Consider the following 12,331-nt stretch of genomic DNA (forward strand, 5'->3'; position numbering starts at 1 on the left):
CGCCGCCGATCCCATCTCGGGGGATTACGGAGATCTCCTCCGGCACCCTGCCGAAGAGGGGATTCATCTCCCGGAGGATTCTACACCGCCATGGTCGCCTCCGGAGTGATGAGTGAGTAGTTCACCCCTGGACTATGGGTCCATAGCAGTAGCTAGATGGTTGTCTTCTCCTCATTGTGCTTCATTGTTGGATCTTGTGAGCTGCCTAACATGATCAAGATCATCTATACTGTAATTCTATATGTTGTGTTTGTCGGGATCCGATGGATAGAGAATACCATGTCATGTTAATTATCAAGTTATTACACATGTGTTGTTTATGATCTTGCATGCTCTCCGTTTCTAGTAGAGGCTCGGCCAAGTTTTTACTTTTAACTCCAAGAGGGAGTACTTATGCTCGATAGTGGGTTCATGCCTGCATTGACACCAGGACAGTGACGAGAAAGTTCTAAGGTTGTGTTGTGCTTGTTGCCACTAGGGATAAAACATTGGCGCTATGTCCAGAGGATGTAGTTGTTGATTACATTACGCACCATACTTAATGCAATTGTCTGTTGCTTAGCAACTTAATACTGGAGGGGTTCGGATGATAACCTGAAGGTGGACTTTTTAGGCATAGATGCGGTTGGATGGCGGTCTATGTACTTTGTCGTAATGCCCAATTAAATCTCACTATACTTATCATGTCATGTATGTGCATTGTTATGCCCTCTCTATTTGTCAATTGCCCGACTGTAATTTGTTCACCCAACATGCTTTTATCTTATGGGAGAGACACCTCTAGTGAACTGTGGACCCCGGTCCATTCTTTTAATACTGAAATACAAATCTCGCTGCAATACTTGTTTTTACTATTTTCTCTCGCAAACAATCATCTTCCACACAATACGGTTAATCCTTTGTTACAGCAAGCCGGTGAAATTGACAACCTCATCTGTTTCGTTGGGGCAAAGTACTTTGGTTGTGTTGTGCGGGTTCCACGTTGGCGCCGGAATCTCCGGTGTTGCGCCGCACTACATCCCGCCGCCATCAACCTTCAACGTGCTTCTTGACTCCTACTCGGTTCGATTAAACCTTGGTTTCTTACTGAGGGAAACTTGCCGCTGTGCGCATCACACCTTCCTCTTGGGGTTCCCAACGGACGTGTCAACTACACGCATCAAGCAAATTTACGGCGCCGTTGCCGGGTAGATCAAGACACGCTGCAAGGGGAGTCTCCACTTCTCAATCTCTTTACTTTGTTTTTGTCTTGCTTTATTTTATTTACTACTTTGTTTGCTGCACTTATATCAAAACACAAAAAAATTAGTTGCTAGCTTTACTTTATTTACTTGTCTTGTTTGCTATATCAAAAACACAAAAAAATTAGTTTACTTGCATTTACTTTATCTAGTTTGCTTTATTTACTATTGCTAAAATGGCCAACCCTGAAAATACTAAGTTGTGTGACTTCACTAGCACAAATAATAATGATTTCTTATGCACACCTATTGCTCCACTGCTACTACAAACAGAATTCTTTGAAATTAAACCTGCTTTACTTAATCTTGTCATGAGAGAGCAATTTTCTGGTGTTAGTTCTGATGATGCTGCTGCCCATCTCAATAATTTCGTTGAACTATGTGAAATGCAAAAATATAAAGATGTAGATGGTGACATTATAAAATTAAAATTGTTTCCTTTCTCATTAAGAGGAAGAGCTAAAGATTGGTTGCTATCTCTGCCTAAGAATAGTATTGATTCATGGACTAAATGCAAGGATGCTTTTATTGGTAGATATTATCCCCCTGCTAAAATTATATCTTTGAGGAGTAGCATAATGAATTTTAAGCAATTGGATAATGAACATGTTGCTCAAGCTTGGGAAAGAATGAAATCTCCGGTTAAAAATTGCCCAACCCATGGATCGACTACTTGGATGATCATCCAAACCTTCTATGCGGGACTAAATTTTTCTTCGCGGAATTTATTGGATTCAGCTGCTGGAGGTACCTTTATGTCCATCACTCTTGGTGAAGCAACAAAGCTTCTTGATAATATGATGGTTAATTACTCCGAATGGCACACGGAAAGAGCTCCACAAGGTAAGAAGGTAAATTCTGTTGAAGAATCCTCTTCCTTGAATGATAAAGTTGATGCTATTATGTCTATGCTTGCGAATGATAGGACTAATGTTGATCCTAATAATGTTCCATTAGCTTCATTGGTTGCCCAAGAAGAACATGTTGATGTAAACTTCATTAAAAATAATAATTTCAACAACAATGCTTATCGGAACAATTCTAGTAATAACTATAGGCCATATCCTTATAATAATGGTAACGGTTATGCTAATTCTTATGGGAATTCTTACAACAATAATAGGAATACACCCCCTGGACTTGAAGCCATGCTTAAAGAATTTATTAGTACACAAACTGCCTTTAACAAATCTGTTGAGGAAAAGCTCAATAAAATTGATATTCTTGTTTCTAGAGTTGATAGTCTTGCCTCCGATGTTGATCTTTTGAAATCGAAAGTTATGCCTAATAGGGATATTGAAAATAAAATTGTTACTACAGCAAATGCCATCCAAGTTAGAATTAATGAGAATATAAGATTAATGGCTGAACTGCGTGCTAGGTGGGATAGAGAAGAAAATGAAAAACTAGCTAAAAAAGAAAATGTAGCTAAAGTTTGGACTATTACCACCACTAGCAATGCTAATGACTCATATGTTGCTGCACCTCCTACTATCAATGGTAAAATAATTGGTGTTAGCAATGCTTCTACTCCTAGTGCAAAGCGCGCAAAATTACTCGAAGCTGCTAAAGCTACTGAAATCGCTTGTGATAAAACTGCTGAAATTTTTTCCAACCTTGGGGATGATAATCCCATTGCTTTAGATTGTAATGATTTAGATTTTGATGATTGCCACATCTCTGAAGTTATAAAGTTCTTGCAAAAACTTGCTAAGAGTCCCAATGCTAGCGCTATAAATTTGGCTTTCACAAAACATATTACAAATGCTCTCATAAAAGCTAGGGAAGAGAAACTAAAACTTGAAACTTCTATTCCTAGAAAGCTAGAGGATGGTTGGGAGCCCATCATTAAAATGAGAGTCAAAGATTTTGATTGTAATGCCTTATGTGATCTTGGTGCAAGTATTTCTGTTATGCCTAAAAAAGTCTATGATATGCTTGACTTGCCACCATTGAAAAATTGTTATTTGGATGTTAATCTCGCCGATAATGCTAAAAAGAAACCTTTGGGGAAAGTTGATAATGTTCATATTATGGTTAACAATAACCTTGTCCCCGTTGATTTTGTTGTCTTGGATATTGAATGCAATGCATCTTGCCCCATTATATTGGGAAGACCTTTTCTCCGAACCGTTGGTGCTACTATTGATATGAAGGAAGGTAATATTAAATATCAATTTCCTCTCAAGAAAGGTATGGAACACTTCCCTAGAAAGAGAATGAAGGTACCTTATGATTCTATTATTAGAACAAATTATGATGTTGATGCTTCATCTCTCGATGTTACTTGAGTTACACTTTACGCGCCTAGGCTGAAAGGCGTTAAAGAAAAGCGCTTATGGGAGACAACCCATGTTTTTACTCCAGTATTTTTGTTTTATATTTGTGTCTTGGAATTTGTTTACTACTGTAGCAACCTCTCCTTATCTTAGTTTTACGTTTTGTTGTGCCAAGTAAAGTCTTTGATAGAAAAGTAAGTACTAGATTTGGATTACTGCGCAGTTCCAGATTTCTTTGCTGTCACGAATCTGGGTCTATCTCCCTGTAGGTAGCTCAGAAAATTACGCCAATTTACGAGCATGATCCTCAGATATGTACGCAACTTTCATTCAATTTGAGCATTTTCGTTTGAGCAAGTCTGGTGGCCTAATAAAATCCATCTTTACGGACTGTTCTGTTTTGACAGATTCTGTCTTTTATTTCGCATTGCCTCTTTTGCTATGTTGGATGAATTTCTTTGATCCACTAATGTCTAGTAGCTTTATGCAATGTCCAGAAGTGTTAAGAATGATTGTTTCACCTCTGAACATGTGAATTTTTATTATGCACTAACCCTCTAATGAGTTGTTTCGAGTTTGGTGTGGAGGAAGTTTTCAAGGATCAAGAGAGGAGTATGATGCAATATGATCAAGGAGAGTGAAAGCTCTAAGCTTGGGGATGCCCCGGTGGTTCACCCTGCATATTATAAGAAGACTCAAGCGTCTAAGCTTGGGGATGCCCAAGGCATCCCCTTCTTCATCGACAACATTATCGAGTTCCTCCCCCGAAACTATATTTTTATTCGGCCACATCTTATGTACTTTGCTTGGAGCGTCGGTTTGTTTTTGTTTTTTGTTTTGTTTGAATAAAATGGATCCTAGCATTCACTTTATGGGAGAGAGACACGCTCCGCTGTTGCATATGGACAAATATGTCCTTAGGCTCTACTCATAGTATTCATGGCGAAGTTTCTTCTTCGTTAAATTGTTATATGGTTGGAATTGGAAAATGATACATGTAGTAACTCTAAAATGTCTTGGATAATTTGATACTTGGCAATTGTTGTGCTCATGTTTAAGCTCTTGCATCATATACTTTGCACCCATTAATGAAGAAATACTTAGAGCTTGCTAATTTGGTTTGCATATTTGGTTTCTCTAGAGTCTAGATAACATCTAGTATTGAGTTTTGAACAACAAGGAAGACGGTACGGAGTCTTATAATGTTTACCATATGTCTTTTATGTGAGTTTTGCTGTACCGTTCATCCTTGTGTTTGTTTCAAATAACCTTGCTAGCCTAAACCTTGTATCGAGAGGGAATACTTCTCATGCATCCAAAATCCTTGAGCCAACCACTATGCCATTTGTGTCCACCATACCTACCTACTACATGGTATTTATCCGCCATTCCAAAGTAAATTGCTTGAGTGCTACCTTTAAAATTCCATCATTCACCTTTGCAATATATAGCTCATGGGACAAATATCTTAAAAACTATTGTGATATTGAATATGTACTTATGCACTTTATCTCTTATTAAGTTGCTTGTTGAGCGATAACCATGTTTCTGGGGACGCCATCAACTATTCTTTGTTGGATATCATGTGAGTTGCTATGCATGTCCGTCTAGTCTGAAGCAAGAGAGATCTACCACCTTCATGGTTGGAGCATGCATGTTGTTAGAGAAGAACTTTGGGCCGCTAACTAAAGCCATGATTCATGGTGGAAGTTTCGGTTTGGACATATATCCTCAATCTCATATGAGAATAATAATTGTTGCCACATGCTTATGCATTAAAGAGGAGTCCATTATCTGTTGTCCATGTTGTCCCGGTATGGATGTCTAAGTTGAGAATAATCAAAAGCGAGAAATCCAAAATGCGAGCTTTCTCCTTAGACCTTTGTACAGGCGACATGGAGGTACCCCATTGTGACACTTGGTCAAAACATGTGCATTGCAAAGATCCGGTAGTCCAAGTTAATTAGGACAAGGTGCGGGCACTATTAGTATACTATGCATGAGACTTGCAACTTGTAAGATATAATGTACATAACTCATATGCTTTATTACTACCGTTGACAAAATTGTTTCATGTTTTCAAAATAAAAGCTCTAGCACAAATATAGCAATCGATGCTTTCCTCTTTGAAGGACCATTCTCTTTACTTTTATGTTGAGTCAGTTCACCTATCTCTCTCCACCTCAAGAAGCAAACACTTGTGTGAACTGTGCATTGATTCCTACATACTTGCATATTGTACTTGTTATATTACTCTATGTTGACAATTATCCATGAGATATACATGTTACAAGTTGAAAGCAACCGCTGAAACTTAATCTTCCTTTATGTTGCTTCAATGCCTTTACTTTGATTTATTGCTTTATGAGTTAACTCTTATGCAAGACTTATTAATACTTGTCTTGAAGTACTATTCATGAAAAGTCTTTGCTATATGATTCACCTGTTTACTCATGTCATTACCATTGTTTTGATCGCTGCATCCACTACATATGTTTACAAATAGTATGATCAAGGTTATGATGGCATATCACTTCGAAATTATCTTTGTTATCGTTTTACCTGCTCGGGACGAGCGAGAACTAAGCTTGGGGATGCTTGATACGTCTCCGACGTATCGATAATTTCTTATGTTCTATGCCATATTATTGATGATACCTACATGTTTTATGCACACTTTATGTCATATTCGTGCATTTTCCGGAACTAACCTATTAACAAGATGCCGAAGTGCCGGTTCTGTTTTCTGCTGTTTTTGGTTTCGTAAATCCTAGTAACGAAATATTCTCGGAATTGGACGAAACGAAGACCCGGGGGCCTATTTTTCCACGGAGCTTCCGGAAGACCGAAGAGCATACGAAGTGGGGCCACGAGGTGGCCAAACCACATGGCGGCGCGGCCAAGGGGGCCCGCGCCGCCCTGTGGTGTGGGCCCCTCGTCCGGCCCCCGACTCGCCCTTCCGCCTACTTAAAGCCTCCGTTGCGAAACCCCCGATGCAAAAAACCACGATACGGAAAACCTTGCGAGACGCCGCCGCCGCCGATCCCATCTCGGGGGATTACGGAGATCTCCTCCGGCACCCTGCCGGAGAGGGAATTCATCTCCCGGAGGACTCTACACCGCCATGGTCGCCTCCGGAGTGATGAGTGAGTAGTTCACCCCTGGACTATGGGTCCATAGCAGTAGCTAGATGGTTGTCTTCTCCTCATTGTGCTTCATTGTTGGATCTTGTGAGCTGCCTAACATGATCAAGATCATCTATCTGTATTCTATATGTTGTGTTTGTCGGGATCCGATGGATAGAGAATACCATGTCATGTTAATTATCAAGTTATTACACATGTGTTGTTTATGATCTTGCATGCTCTCCGTTTCTAGTAGAGGCTCTGGCCAAGTTTTTACTTTTAACTCCAAGAGGGAGTACTTATGCTCGATAGTGGGTTCATGCCGCATTGACACACGGGACGAGTGACGAAAGTTCTAAGGTTGTGTTGTGCTTGTTGCCACTAGGGATAAAACATTGGCGCTATGTCCGAGGATGTAGTTGTTGATTACATTACGCACCATACTTAATGCAATTGTCTGTTGCTTAGCAACTTAATACTTGGAGGGGTTCGGATGATAACCCGAAGGTGGACTTTTTAGGCATAGATGCGGTTGGATGGCGGTCTATGTACTTTGTCGTAATGCCCAATTAAATCTCACTATACTTATCATGTCATGTATGTGCATTGTTATGCCCTCTCTATTTGTCAATTGCCCGACTGTAATTTGTTCACCCAACATGCTTTTATCTTATGGGAGAGACACCTCTAGTGAGCTGTGGACCCCGGTCCATTCTTTTAATACTGAAATACAAATCTGCTTGCAATACTTGTTTTTACTATTTTCTCTGCAAACAATCATCTTCCACACAATACGGTTAATCCTTTGTTACAGACAAGCCGGTGAGATTGACAACCTCACTGTTTCGTTGGGGCAAAGTACTTTGGTTGTGTTGTGCAGGTTCCACGTTGGCGCCGGAATCTCTTGTGTTGCGCCGCACTACATCCCGCCGCCATCAACCTTCAACGTGCTTCTTGACTCCTACTGGTTCGATTAAACCTTGGTTTCTTACTGAGGGAAACTTGCCGCTGTGCGCATCACACCTTCCTCTTGGGGTTCCCAACGGACGTGTCAACTACACGCATCACCCTACTAGTGTGAGATGCTTATGAACCATCCTATTTAGGAACCAACCATTCCTTACTTAGTAGATCCAATAGCAAACCTAGACAACCTCAACCCTACTTGATATACTTCTTATTATTTAAGAAGTATGTTCTTCAAAAGTTATTCTTTTGAAGAAAATAAGGAATCATCACCAACCCTGCTTATAAGGACCTATAAACCCTAGCCGACTATCATTAGCAAGATAAACCAACCTTGACAACAACCATGTATAATGAATTGCTTAGGATGCCTAGGCTTATCTTAACCTTACAAGCCCTAGGTGTCGATGAGTCCAACATTGTTGTGATCCATCTAACACTTACTCCAAAAACTACTTGGAACCATAATAAGTTATAGAACTCCACCAACCTAATTATCATACTTGTTCTTTATTAAAGAACATGTTCTTCAAAAGTTATTCTTTTGAAGTATATGATAATTAATCCTTAACCATGTCATCTAGTACTAAAACTGACCACTGTTCTTTACTTGATAACATTATGCCAATTATCATTCTTTGTGTGCTCAATTGATTATTATTCTTTATTGTCTACCTGTTGATAATACCAAGTAATCACACCTGAATAAGAACCTTGTATGTGTATCACTCTAAAAGTGCAACACACCCTAAACCAATCATTACAACTCACTGATCCTAAATCATCGGGGTTAGGTCACGCTTAGAGCGATTGCATCTCATACTTATGCATTATTGCATCCTTGCCAATCTTTTAAACATCGTCCTTACCGGACGATGATGCTATTTCAGAATTTGGAGTTATTACGTATCGAAGACCTTGCCTGCATAATCTTGCAGTCAAGAAAGGCAAGTTCATCACTTGCTCATGTCATTTGAGTACTTCTATCAAATTACTTGCAAAGTACTATGGTTATCACTATTGCATAAAAACCAAAACCACTACTTTCATAACTATGAATATGACTATGTGGTGGGCAATGGAACCATGGATTGTGTTGATATGGTGGAGGTTCCATTGCAAGGGTTAATATCCATCTAGGATTAAACAACAAATGTCGCCAGTGATTCTTGTGCCGTAATACCCGTGTTAACCATAAGATCCGGAGTGGGACGGAGTAGTCAAAAGTGTTTCCACCTCTCGTTCATCAACGTATGCGCTTTACCATAGACACTTGTATCTGTCAGGGCAAGCGGTAGGCTGGGGAAGCCTTAAGTCCCCACGGCATAGTCCGTAGACACTTGTCGCTCGAAGAACAAGCGGTAGGCTGGGGAAGCCTTAAGTCCCCACGGTATTGCGGTCTATGATGGGTTGCAGCTACCGGCGAAGGAGTTTGGTTCGATCCCAGACTGTCGTCGTGGTCGGGGTCCACCCTGAAAACTATGGGAATAATGGGACCGGCGAGGACCCAGGGTCGGGGCATGCAACAACGGGTGGGTGTTCGAGGTAGCGGAGGAACATGATTGGCTAGACCTTATACCGGGCCTCACACCATAGGAAGTGTGGACGGGTCATTCCGGTTGGCACCAAGGTTAAGATCTCTTATGGGTAAAGCAACACACCTCTGCAGAGTGTAAAGAACCGTGACCTGTCACTCCACGTTCCGGGATATGGAACTGCGAACGCGACCGGAAAGGAGCTCCATGAAGTTCTAGTAAACCGGTGAAGGCTGACGGACATAGTTCTTCTGAATAAAAGCAACCTTTCGAAGAAATGATTATGAAAACCTGCATTAGTATTAGACTTTCTGGTCTAATGCCGTAGCTAGTGCATTAAACACCTCTTTCCTATAATGAACTTGTTGAGTACGCTCGTACTCATCCCACTCTTAAATCCCCTGCTTAGATATGGAGGCATCGGAGGAGGATCTACAGCGCAACTCGAAGACCCAGGAGTCAACAACTACTTCAAGAGACAGGACCCTGTCAGAGGAGTCAGATACCACATCCAACAAGGAGAAAACCTAGTTTAGCCATAGAAGGGATCTAGTTTCCTAAACCTAGCTCCTACTTAGCTAGAATCTATTCATAGCCTCTATAGCTAGTTAAATACTCTACAAATAGAGTTCGTGATAAGTCTAGACTACGAGTCGTTCTTCTGGAGCTTATTTGAAGTTTTACCTCATTGTAAAGTAGGAGGCTGTGTGGATCTTTTGTAAAGAATCTGTGTTGTAATTCTATAGACATGCCTTGGACCCGCATATGTTTCTGTTGTACCACTCTGAGCGATATAATACCCGTGGAACTGTGTTTCATTGGTGTTATATCAAACTTGCATACTACAGCATGCAGTGGTATGCCGGGTCACCACAGTTGGTATCAGAGCAAATGCTTTGACCCTAGGATTAAAATCCTTTAAAGGAGACCTATAGGATTGGTAGTGTCTATAGGAAGTTGTCTTAGGTAAACCAAATATTTGTATGACTTGAGATGGGTATTCACTTGAGAATAATCCTGACACACTTGAGTCAACCTTTCTTACCCATCTTTCTCAAGTGAAGTTAGCTAATCCCAAATATGTAGCACACCATGAAGTCCTTAAACAATAGATGAGTAGACCCCAGTTGGTATACAATACATGGTAGTCCAAAGAGAGGATACAACCATAAGGAAGATATCCTATTGGAAGATGTGTACCAACACATGTTAGTTAAGTAAGAACTATTCAGACCTGTAATAGGAGAGGTAACAAGTGATTAAAGATAAGTACATAAGGAAGATATCTTACTAGATGATGTATACCAGACAAGTAATGGGTAAGTAAAATCTATCCAAACTTGTGAAACATTTGATAGTAAGTGATAAATGTAAATCATATAAGGTAGTATAAACCATGATGAGTCAATCATGGGAGGTAAGGAAAGAGTGATAGGAATAATATATGTCTACTTACATGGTAGAGTAGCTAGTCATATATGATTCACTTGAGAATCATTATGTGATGGACTAGAACCTCATAAATATTTAGGAGAAGTACAATAAGAAGTCAGGTGTTCACCAATAGTGCAAAAGTTGTGTTTCAAAAATATGGGAAGTGTGCTAAGCACATCATGACCATAGTCTTATGAAAGAAACACTTGTAAGTATAGGAGCTATAACCTAATAGATAGGTATTCAGAGTAGACATGGTAGAACTAATTATATCTTAGGAAGTAGTCCTCAATAGCACGAATATATGGTATACTATTTGTCAGTACTTCCAAAGAAAACTAGATTAATTTCAACTATTCCAGGCCACTTTGTTTCAAGTTTATCTCGTTGCAAATGTGCAATTAAGATAAATGTTGATACAAATAATAGAAATCCACCTATTTGTGCTAAGTATCACGATATAAACCTATATTATGTGGTGTTCTATACTACACATCAGAGTCTGATGTTTAGAGATGTCTTACTCAATAATTATATTCAGGCTTATGATGGTGTGTATTATAAACACAAAGCTGAATCTTCTTGGATTTTATTGGATTTTCATTGTTTGACTAGATCCATACATGAAGTTTGACTTTGATATGCAAATGCATGTTGCAATATCAAGTTCCTACTTGATGTTAAAGATCTAGAGGGTAATGGTATTCGTGTGAGGAAGTGACGAATTCGGAAGATTCTGAAGACAAGATGAAGGTTCATCAAATAAAGGAAACAAAGTTGTGGGAAGTAACCACCATACTATGATGGAAGTACCAATCAACATTCATGCTTTACCTCCACAGAGGAGTACTTTAGTACATAAGAAGCATGAAGGTGAAAAATCTGGTGATTATGGTGAAGCTCAAGCAGATCCATAGTCAACATGGAAGAGGGAATGCATGGGAAATCACTTCGAATACTATAATCATAGTATCAGCTAGTGGTTCTCTTGCAACAATAAACCCTCGAAGAAAGAAAGATGACCTATGAACCCATAGAAGATATAAGAAGACCATAGTTGGTATCAGAAGATCACAATTGGTATAGAATCAATACTGCGAGATAAAGTAGAAGATGTCTCGACCAGTTGATCAAAACCTATAATAGAAACCATTTGTTAGATAACAAATAGCCACAATTGGTATCAAGTAGTCCATAATTGGGTTATTCGTACCAAGAAATTGTGAACAAATAAAACTTTGTTAGCCAAATAACATTGACCTATAATCGATTACTCGAAGGATTCACATTGGATGTCCACAATTGGGTGGATACACCACAGATATTCTTCGCAAGACATTCGAAGAGTACAAACCATAAACTAGACCTAGACCAATATTCTAACCATCAATCCAATGGTTGGAAGAAAAGGAGCTGAAGACCATAAGAAAACTCTAAGGGGTAGAGTAAAGATTGAGTTGGATGTACAATGACTCAATACTTTGAGCAAAATAGAAGAAGAAGTTCTGAACTGAGAGGAAGTTCGATCTTATTTTCATAAGATTATTGAACACTACTTTCAGAAGGATGTCCGACCATAAGTCGAGGTTCATACCTCGAGGAAATAAGAAGTGGACTATAACTTGAGAAAGTGAGTAGTATTTACTCAGAAGTACGAAAGCTCAAGTAAGTTAAGCATAAAGAAGTTGGACGAAGAAAATACCATATACCAAATACAGCTCAAGAAGGCCAAAGACCGAAGGAAATTGACC

The sequence above is a fragment of the Lolium rigidum genome, chromosome 2 (genome assembly GCF_022539505.1).
Source record: "Lolium rigidum isolate FL_2022 chromosome 2, APGP_CSIRO_Lrig_0.1, whole genome shotgun sequence".
NCBI classification, from domain to species: domain Eukaryota; kingdom Viridiplantae; phylum Streptophyta; class Magnoliopsida; order Poales; family Poaceae; genus Lolium; species Lolium rigidum.